Raw genomic sequence first — 9,291 nt, 5'->3', positions numbered from 1 at the left:
TCTTCCAACAACAACAACAACAAAAAAAAGCTAAATCAATAAAATGCCCGGCCTTTAAGTTTTGTTGGTGTTTCTATGACTGCCTTCATTCTGACACTGTCATGCTGACTGGTATTTTTTTTTAAGTTATTGAAGCTCTGTTTGTCTACTGGATACAAATCAAGTCTTGTATTTATTGCCAGAAATTAAGTAATATTTTGTGAGAGATGCACAGCTACAGTACCTGAAATTACTTGTATTTATCCTGAGTGCAAAATGGTCTAATGAAGACTCTTTTTTTTGTGGGAGGAGGGGGTCCTGATTTTCTTCTCTCCAGAAGTCAAATTGATGCTTGGTCTGTCCTACTCTACCTTCCATGGGGTAAACATGTAACAAGTGGGTCATTACCAATGAATAGCTTCTCTGCCCCATCAGATATCTCCCATGTCTCCTTCCACAAGTGACTAAGTCAAAATAATCAGCCAACCTAATTTTAAAGTAGTACTCAAGAAATGTTTCATCCACCAAGGATATTCCATAACTTACTTACATGAAAACCAAGAAGCTGTAAAGTAGCAATGTATAATGGGTTAGAAGTGGGAGAAACTTTAATGTGACTTCTGTAGCTTTTTGCTTCAGACAGATGCGCTCATAGAAGATGAAGAAATTGCTTGCTCTTCCTAGTTCAGACTTTTTTGGAAAAAAGTAATACCAACTGAAAAATGGCCAAGTCATTGTTTACACAGATGACTCCAGTGTGTATCTATATCTTAAATTGGCTTTTTGCATAACTAACCATTTATTGCATTTAAGCCACAATCATAATACACCATTGAGGTTTGATTAAACATTTTCTTGCTGTTCATCTGGCAGTTGCTATAAGCTGATGGATGCATTTACCATAGGGAAATGACACTGTTGTTGAAAGGAACATTAAGATGACTGAAAAGAACATTATCCTTGAACAGGGTGTGCCAGAATAGATCAGGCTGGTCAACATTTTTCATATTCCAAAAAAAAAAAATTAGCTTTTCAACATCTATCAAACATGAATAGGGTAAACACTTCTTGTTCCTCCTGACTAGATGACCCAACTGAACAGAAACTTACTGCAACTGAATATTTAATACATATACTTCCTTTTTATATAACTTTTTTTTTGCAAGTGAGTAGTGAAAAGGTTAATTTTGGTGGTAGTACTATATACAGTAGTGGATGGACTAAAAATTCCTAGAGGCCTAAACACTTATCTGTATCCTCAATAACATTTCCACTTATGAGAGCTGAGTAAGAAATAAAGCTATCACTTTTTTGCTTTTAAGTACATGAACATCTGTGGTAGAAGGCAGCATAACTTTGCAAGCCTATCCCCAGGAGCTCACATGTGAAGTGTGGAAAGAGCTGCCTTAGTCCTCTGCCTGGAGCCCTCCAGAGGGGTTGGGGGATGGCTCTCCAGTACTAGTTGCATGTTGTCCCCTATGCAGGGAGGGGGACAAGGGTGAAGAGGAAGCACAACAGGTGGTGAGGCTGGCACTGTTCACAGGGCATGGGAGAACCAGACATCAGGCCATCTGTGAACTGTGCTGGGCCTTGGAGGTGGGCAGGAGTATATACTGCAACTAGAAGAAGCCAGCAGAGCAATCCAGTAAGGGATGATGTGGTCTAAGCAGGCAAGGCAGTCTGGCCAGATTGGGGTGGGTGGAGATCAAGAGTTCAGAATCCAAAAGAAGGGGATGGAAAATCTGGTGACTGGGCCAGAGCAGGACAGGAAACCAACAAAAAACCCTGAGAATCCTGCACAGTCTAAATGTGTAGCAAGAAATGGAAACTACGCTTATTGATTTGTGGGTGAGGGGGTGTTTGTGTGTGTGGTGTTTTGTTTTTTGGGGTTTTTTGCCAGTTTGAGATGACTTGAAGACAAAGATATCCAAGAAAGCTTGGGGGCAAAAATCCAATTGTCCTGCCCTGGCCACACTACTCATATAAAATGAGATCGTAATTTCTGTCTGAACATATTTGATCCCATGTTAATTAAAGGTTAACCTGGAAGGAGATGGCATGGGCACTGTAGACTCTTTTCACACAACCCCACCCGAGGGAAAGGACTGGGACCCAGAAGGAGACTCTGGAAACACAAGGATCAAGGAACATTGGGCAAGGTCAGGTTTGAAGAAGGAAGATGGAGATAGTAGAAATATATATTCAGAACTCAATCGGTCACACTTGAGGTCATGGCCACAGAGTGAGGCTGTACGAGGTGCATGAAGTCCGGGGACTTGCACTCATCATGATGACATGTCCTCATGCACCTTTTCCTTTTCATTGACCAAACAATTCAGCAGGACGTGCTCTGTGCTATTCACCCTGCTACAGCTGTGATGAATGAAACCAGTTTTGTGCAAAAACACCTGGTTGAGTAAAACAGAAAAGATCTGTAGAAGGGAAGGTGTTTCAGATTAACCTCCACACCATTCTTTTTTTTAAAAATGATGTGTGTCAGATAGTATCTTTCCCACCCAGCAGAGCATGGTTACACAATCAGTTGTGCAACAAAATGCCCTTGATGTGAGGCCAGTGTGCTCAGGTGCAGAAAATGGCAGCTGCTTCTAGAGGTCAGTTTCTGCCTTCCTAGGGTTAGCTTTCTTGGTCAACATTTCCTCAGACTAGTTACTTTTAGCTTGTTTCATCAAATTTGAGGTTGTTTTCTCAAGGAGACAAGGTCTCTTACATAGGCTAGGCAGTCCTTTTGTGGTCAGGATGAAGCCTAGTCCTGATCCTACATGTCCTTTAAGACTTCCCTGCTTATGCCTGCCCTCTGGGATACTTGCTAAATGTACATTTTGAAGGGATTTTGTATTATCTGTGTAGTGGTCTTTTGGGTGCAAATTCTTAAATATCCAGACATCTTGTATTCTGTATGGTGCTTAGATCTGGTGCCTGATTTGAGGTCCTTGCCACACTTGCAGTGATGCATTTGTAGTCTACGTGCTTTGGGTGCAAGACACAGAAGGCAGTAGTGCCTCTGTACTCGACAGTGTTTATCGTAATCTGGAGTCTTGTGTGTGCAGTTCTGGGCTCCGTGCTTTTAAAAAGATATGGAGAAGTTAGAGGGCCCAGAGGCAGGCAACAAAGATGATCGATGGGTTGGAAAGCAAGTCCTACAAGGAGAGGCTGAAAGAGCTAGGCATGTTCAGTTGCAGAAAAGGCACTTAAGAGGGGACATCATAGCACTCTTCAAATACTTGAAGGGCTGCCATAAAGGAGAGCACTGTCATGCTCTTGCTCTCTACAGAGAGTAGGATGCTGTGGACTCCCTCACTGGAGGTGTTTTTAAGGACAAGGTTGGACAGCCACTGGCTGGGGGATGATCTAGGCATAGCTATGTCTCTTTACCATGGGTCATTTCCCATACTTCTGGGCTCTGCTGGTTGCTCCTGCTCTTCCTGCCCCCCTCCCTCTCTCTCCTGCTATGTGTCCAGATGTTTTTAAGCTTCCCCAGATGCATTGGATGTTGGCTACAGCTAAGGCTGGGGACTTCAACCAGGGTGTGCTGCTGCTCCTGCCAGGAGCAAAGCTGGAGGTTGCTGGCTTGAGGGTCTTGCCCCTCCACTTGGGGTCAGGCTCTTTGCCATATGTGGAATGAGAATAGTATGGATGGTGGGGGGGCTTGCCTTACTCTGTAGTACAGGATGTGGCCTCTGCCCAGGACCTCTTGAGCATATATTGACCATGTTTTATAGAAGCGGGACACTGGCTGCTGTGGCTCCCCAGCTTTACAACATGTGGCAGGTTAGGGTGTTATGTCTATGATGGGTCAGGGTAGGCTTTTTTTATATAGAGTTTTTAAATTATGGGTGGCATGGTTTCATGGAGATGATCCTGCCTCGGACAGGGTTGCACTAAGTGACCTTCCAGCCTTACTTCGCTGACTCTCCTGACCTTGCGATGGATGAGTGAAGGCTCAAAGACTCTTGCAGTCCAGAGGACCAGGATGACTAGAAACTCGTTTTCTTTTCACTTGCAGGATCCCACCTACCTCAGAAGTTATGCCTCATTTGGTAGACTTTGTTCATTTCTTCTAAACCCTTTGATCTATGTGTCTTCTCTCTGTCCTCTGGTACTAGGACAAGTCCTTATTTGTTGAACTACCAAAATCTTGACCACCTCCCAAAGTACATTCAGTAGAGAAACTCTGATTACATCTTTCCAGGGCAGTTTAGCAAGCCTCTTACTACTTTTAACGTGATTGAGATCACAGCACCTTTTGGTGACTGTGTCCAGCTCTCCCAGTACCTGCTTCCAGCTTCCTCATTGGTAGTGTCTGTAGTTGAAATGTCGCTTGTAGTTCCTGTGACACGCCTTTTTCTGCTGGGCGAATATATTCCCCTTCCTAGAGGTCAAAGTCAAATCAGACTGACTATATAAATCAAAGATGGGGATCTGCCCAGCTCATTAAAATAGATCTTGGAGAAGGAACTGTTCTTTAGCTGGTACACAACTGGCTTCTTCCTGTTAAACAGCAAATAAGTAGAGCAAAGGACTCTTCTTATATTTGCACATGTAAACTCTCCCATCTCTTACTAGATGCCCACTTGTCAACTTTTTAAGTTGCTTCCAGTGACTTAACAGGTATAACCAGTGCATCAACTGGTTTGGTCTTTGGTAGTCCTGCCACTTTGCAGAAGTGAATAGCATTAAAGAGAGGCTGCATTTTTTAAATTGTGTTTATTTGTTTTTCACTGCTCTGTCACATTGAAGGTACAATGGGGTTAATATTTTGTTCCAAGTGAGATGATGCTTTTTTTACCCTAACAAGGGCAGGAGCCTTGGCATGTCTATGGCTTGTCTAGGGGGTGCGGTTAGCTTGCTCAAGGCTGTATACATCTGACCAGTATTGGATTGTAACGAACTAAACTTGATGCTTCTGTCAACATTCACTTCAGCGGGCAACATCATATGTCAGAAGATTAAAAGGCTAACTGCTAAATATAAGCTAGGAATGATAAACCGTGAGCTTCAAGCCAGTTAAACTTAAGCTGGCATCCTGTTATGTGCAGTCCTGACTTGTGACAGGCTAGTTTCCCTGACAGACAGCTGCACCCCAGTTGACAAAAACCTAGCTCCCTTTCTTAATGCTTTCCACATCTGGATAAACCAGCCTAACTTTTTTGGATAGTCAAGAAACTGATGTGTATGCATCTGCTTCATTTGGCTGGGGTAGGGGTGAAAAGTATTGATACTGTGTATAAGCTGACATAGAAATTTTAAATATTTTGGCTTCAACCTTCAGTTTATACGCCATGAAATACAGTAACTTCTATCCAAATCTTAAAGTTGAAAGGGACCTGAAGTCAGCTAATCTGACCCCCAGCATAGCAATCTGATTTGCTGTTCCTCAACCACCCCAGACCTGCCAGAAGCTTCACAGGAGATGCAAAATTCCCTTGTTTGTGGGTGGTTTTGAGGCTTTTTTTAATCCAGGCTCCGGATACAGACATCCAGTAGGGCTGTGCAAAGTTTTGGTAGCCGATTTCAACATGGAGGAGATCCAGCGGCCAAATGTCCCAAATCAAATCGGGAGACCCATTAATCTCTCCAAATCTATGAGGAGATTCAGCCACAGACTGTACAGGTAAGCACTAGGCAATGCCAGCGGGAGCAGCTGGGTGAGCCCTGGCTTGAGCCAGGAGAAGCCGTCTGGCTGCTCCCTCGCCTTGGTTGGCGGGGGGGGGAGGCAGTGCTGGCAACCCCCAGAGAAGCTGTGGGGAATGATCGGGATCTGGGGAATCAAGCTGGGGGGGAGCCCCTGTTCACTTCCCCCCAGCCCCCCCGGCTTCTCACAGGGCTGCCAGCACTGCCTGCCTTGCCCTGGCAGGGGAGGGAGCAAGCAGATGAGCCACAGCTTCTCCCAGGGCTGCCAGCTCAAGCTAGGGGTCGTCCAGCTGGTCCCACTGGCACTGCCTGCCTGTATAATCTATGACCAAAAAAGCTTCAGTGCCAAATATCTTCAGATTTACATTCAACCGAATCAAATTGCAGTGCCTCTGAATCTGCTGAACCCAAATCCGGAGCTAATACTTTTTGCTTCGCACAGACCTAACATCCAGGATTTGCTCAGTTTCTTCAGAATCAAAAGCAATGAGCAGCAGGAAGCAAACTTTTTAAATAGCAAATGCTTAGTGATGGTACTGCAGCAATCAGTTCTCCATGATGCACTGGTAAACTATATTAACAGGTTACACAACCAATAAAATAATGCAGTACTCACAAGGTTCAGCTGTGGGGTAAAAATTGATACTCACCCAGATTTATACTTCTGCATGCCCACCTGGCTTTCTGTGGGACTGCTCCTAAATAAATTCCTGCAATGTTGCTTAACTTTAATTAAAAAAAATTAAAAGCCATGTAATTTGCCCTTCATTTTGAGACAAATGGGTGAAATATGCCAAGACCCAAAATACTGTCCACAGGCAAATTTTGTTTTGTGCCTTTTAAAGTGCTGACTCTCTCTTTATTAAGCATTTTTGTAAAATATTTCATTTCCCAAGCTTCACATGTGGTCTGACTTGATTATCACCACTTTCTCTTCACTGAAGTTTCCTTTGGATAGTAAAGAACTTAACTGCTGCTAGCAGTCTTCTACATGAGGAATATTCAGTACATGTTATGTCTAAATGGGGGTTTAAATACAAAACATGCATGACCCCTGTAAGGAAAAAATAGAGTTGCTGAATCAATAGTGTCTGAATATTCATCGTTTGCTGTAACAAATCCTAAGAGAGGTCCCTTTGTTCAGTTTCTCTGGCATCCAAGGAAATGTAGTAAGACCTGCTCTGCAGTTATATGGTGATGGCTATTATGAAGTCTTTCTCTTAATGGCAAGTCTTGGCTTTTGGGAAGATAACTTTTTTTTAAAGGTTTATGTAAGATTTTTATTTTCTACTACATTGCTGCTACTCTGGGGTCTACAGTGTGCTGAAATACTGAATACTGTTCACTAAATCCACTGCAATGGGATTTCTTTCCAGTTTGCTTTGGGGGTGGGGGGTGTAGTGCATTGAGTTGAGAGCAAGAGATTCCCCACACAATCAGGCCTTAATTCTGTTTGGGATGTCTCCCCACATCTGGATTGGGGAAATAGTGGTCTCCATCCCTGTAGCTGAGGAAAGAGCAGCTTTTATTTGGGGTCTGTGTAGTAACTTAAATGGAGGATGGGGTGGGGGGAGATTTTAATATGCCCTCATTTGTCAGTGAAAACATGCTGGATACCTCTATTACAAAAATATTTTTTATTTTTTTCTTTCTTTTTAACTTGCTTCCCACCATTACTATCTTGTCGTCTCATTGGAGGTGGCTTTCGCTAGAGGAAGCAAAAGCAGGGTTTCCTATGGAGTAACCTGAGGGTGGAGGGGAAGCCTGGTATCATAAAATTTCTGTAGACTGGAGATGGTGCCTTATGAGAAGGTGGAATGCAGTTGAAGTGAGAAATGTAAGCTAGTAGTATACAGTGGGTGTATCTACACATGCATTAATGCACTTTTCCTAATGGGCAATTAAATTTAGTACCTCCAATGTGAGGTACTAAATAAATACACACTTTCAGTACTGCACATTATGGCAGCCTAATGATATTTAAGTGGCACTTGTGCTAATGTGCAGTAAAATAGGCTACTGCGCATTAAAGTGCATGTGTAGCATTTTTTTGTAGCTCTGCTCAGCTTTGAGACTCGTGGACTATGAGATGTTAAAGGGGTGTTGTTCAAATTGAACTCTTATTTTCTTGCCACTTGGCAAGTCACTAAACCGTTATTAAAAAGTTGGGTCAAGTATGTAAGGCTGCTGAATCTGATACTTGAGTGGTCAGTGATATGCTTGAGTGGTTAGTATTGCGGGGGTGTGAAATGGGCAGTATTAAATTTTGGATTCGGCCCAAATCAGTGACAGTGATTTGGTTCAGATCTGTCCCTGATTTTTTTTAGGTTCAGCTGAATCTGAAGATTTGATGGTTATTCAGAGAATCAGCAATTTTGGCCATAAGCACAGCTTTAAATAATTTTTTTCTACATACCTCAAGGTACTAGGCACAGTTCGTAAATGCTGAGATGGTGGGGCAAATGGAGAGTCCCACAGGAGCGCGTGGGTGGGGGGGGGGCCCCCTGCATGCTCGGTGGCAGACCCAGAAGCAGAGTAGAAGTACTTCCGGTCCACTTCTGGGTCTGCTGGGGAGCATGCAGTGGGACCCCTCTCCCAGCTCAACAGTTGGCCACAGGGGGACCCCAGGTGCCTCCTCCAGACCCAAGAGGCACCAGTTGCTGGGTGCGGGGGGGAGTCCCCCATGTGTTCCCCAGCAGGTCTGCTGCCAAATGTGCTGGAGATGCAACCCTCTTCCCCACGGCTGTGGGATGCTCCATCTGCCCCAGCATCTCAACATTCACAAAGCCTGGTACCTTGAGCTATTTAGAAAACACACTTAAAGCCATGTCTATGTCCGAATCAATTTGGAGAGATTAAAAGGTCTCCTGATTTCAATTCGGATTCAGAGATTCGGCTGCCAAATCGCTACTGAACTGAATTGGTGACCAAAGCTTTGTACAGCCCTAGTTAGTATATCTTGCTCTCCTTAAAGTGAGATCCACCATAGGTCTTAATTTATCCACTTTTGTTTTGTGTAAGGCTTTTTTTAGTATAAGCAGTTTCAGCCCCATAAGACTTTTAAAGGACCAGCTTTCTGAAGAGATTCCTTTATTGAACAAATCTTCAGAACCATGGAGAATTGGAGTCTTTTCTCCTATCTAAATAAAACTCATTTCTTCTGAGGAACTAGAACATCTTACTAAGAATCGTAGAAACAGACTTGGAAGGGACCTTGTAGATCTTCAAGTCTGACCCCCTGCCTGGGTGGGAGAAGAAAAACTGGACTCAAATGAGTCCAGCCAGTTAGGCATCAAGCCTCTTCTTAAAGATCCCCAGGGTAGGAGCCAGCATCACTTCCCTAGGAAGGTGGTTCCAGATCCTAGCCACCCTAACTGTGAAGTAGTTCTTGCAGATGTCTAATCTAAATCTGCTCTCTAATAATTTTGTCCATTGTTCCTTGTCATGCCAGGGGGTGCTCGGGGAAACAGTGTTTCCCCTAAACCCTTCTGGTCCCCCCCCCCAGTGAGTTTATAGACAGTCACCAGGTCCCCCCTCAGCCATCTCTTGTGAAGGCTGAACAGGTTTAGGTCCCGTAATCTTTCAGTGTAGGGTCTGCCCTGTAGTCCCCAGATCACGCAGGTGGCCCTCCTCTGGACCCTTTCAACGTTGTCCACATCC

The sequence above is a fragment of the Gavialis gangeticus genome, unplaced genomic scaffold (assembly GCF_001723915.1).
Source record: "Gavialis gangeticus isolate Ggan-Ray unplaced genomic scaffold, GavGan_comp1, whole genome shotgun sequence".
In the NCBI taxonomy this organism is placed as follows: Eukaryota; Metazoa; Chordata; order Crocodylia; family Gavialidae; genus Gavialis; species Gavialis gangeticus.
Note: the sequence above shows the minus strand (reverse complement) of the source record.